Source organism: Physeter macrocephalus, chromosome 18, assembly GCF_002837175.3.
Source record: "Physeter macrocephalus isolate SW-GA chromosome 18, ASM283717v5, whole genome shotgun sequence".
Classification (NCBI taxonomy): Eukaryota; Metazoa; Chordata; class Mammalia; order Artiodactyla; family Physeteridae; genus Physeter; species Physeter macrocephalus.
The window spans coordinates 73,924,264-73,925,526 of NC_041231.1; the positions used below are offsets into that span (position 1 = coordinate 73,924,264).

General features: G+C 48.3%; 1 protein-coding gene across 1 annotated transcript in view; it reads right to left on the bottom strand.

Annotated features, from left to right (window-relative positions):
* The window catches only part of KIF6 (kinesin family member 6), a 419,927-nt gene that overhangs the window by 183,197 nt on the left and 235,467 nt on the right, over nucleotides 1-1,263 (bottom strand). The window lies entirely within an intron of this gene.

Here is a 1,263-nt window from a genome sequence, read left to right on the forward strand (position 1 = left end):
TTATTGTATTGTTCATCTCTGTTTGTTTGTTCTTTAATTCTTCTATGTCTTTGTTAACATTTCTTGCATCTTCTTGATCTTTGCCTCCATTCTTTTTCCAAGGTCCTGGATCATCTTCACTATCATTATTCTGAATTAGTTTTCTGGAATGTTGCCTATCTCCACTACATGTAGTTGTTTTTCTGGGGTTTTATCTTGTTCCCTCATCTGGTACATAGCCCTCTGCCTTTTCCTCTTTTCTATCTTTCTGTGAATGTGGTTTTTGTTCCACAGGCTGCAGGATTGTTGTTCTTCTTGCTTCTGCTGTCTGCCCCCTGGTGGATGAGGCTATCTAAGAGGCTCTTGCAAGTTTCCTGATGGCAGGGACTGGTGGTGGGTAGAGCTGGCTGTTGCTCTGGTGGGCAGAGCTCAGTAAAACTTTAATCCACTTGTCTGCTGATGGGTGGGGCTGGGTTCCCTCCCTGTTGGCTGTTTGGCCTGAGGTGGCCCAACACTGGAGTCTACCTGGGCTCTTTGGTGGGGCTAATGGTGGACTCCGGGAGGGCTCACACCACGGAATACTTCCCAGATCTTCTGCTGCCAGTTTCCTTGCCCTCACGGTGAGACACAGCCACCCCCTGCCTCTGCAGGAGACCCTCCAACACTAGCAGGTAGGTCTGGTTCAGTCTCCCCTGGGGTCACGGCTCCTTCTCCTGGGTCCTGATGTGCACACTACTTTGTGTGTGCCCTCCAACAGTGGAGTCTCTGTTTCCCCCAGTCCTGTCAGAGTCCTGCAGTCAAATCCTGCTAGGCTTCAAAGTCTGATTCTCTAGGAATTGTTACTCCCGTTGCCCGACCCCCAGGTTCGGAAGCCTGACGTGGGGCTCAGAACCTTCACTCCAGTGGGTGGACTTCTGTGGTATAATTGTTCTCCAGTTTGTGAATCACCCACCCAGCAGTTATGGGATTTGATTTTTTGTGATTGTGCCTCTCCTACCGTCTCATGGCAGCTTCTCCTTTGTCTTTGGATGTGGTGTATCTTTCTTGGTTAGTTCCAGTGTCTTTCTGTCGATGACTGTTCAGCAGTTAGCTGTGATTTTGGTGTCCTTGCAAGAGGGAGTGAGAGCACGTCCTTCTACTCTGCCATCTAGGTTCAGGGACGACTGTGTTACTGTTGATTTCCCCTTTCATGGCTGTTAGCATTTGCCTTATGTATTGAGGTGCTCCTATGTTGGGTGCATAAATATTTATAATTGTTTTATCTTCTTCTTGGATTGATCCCTC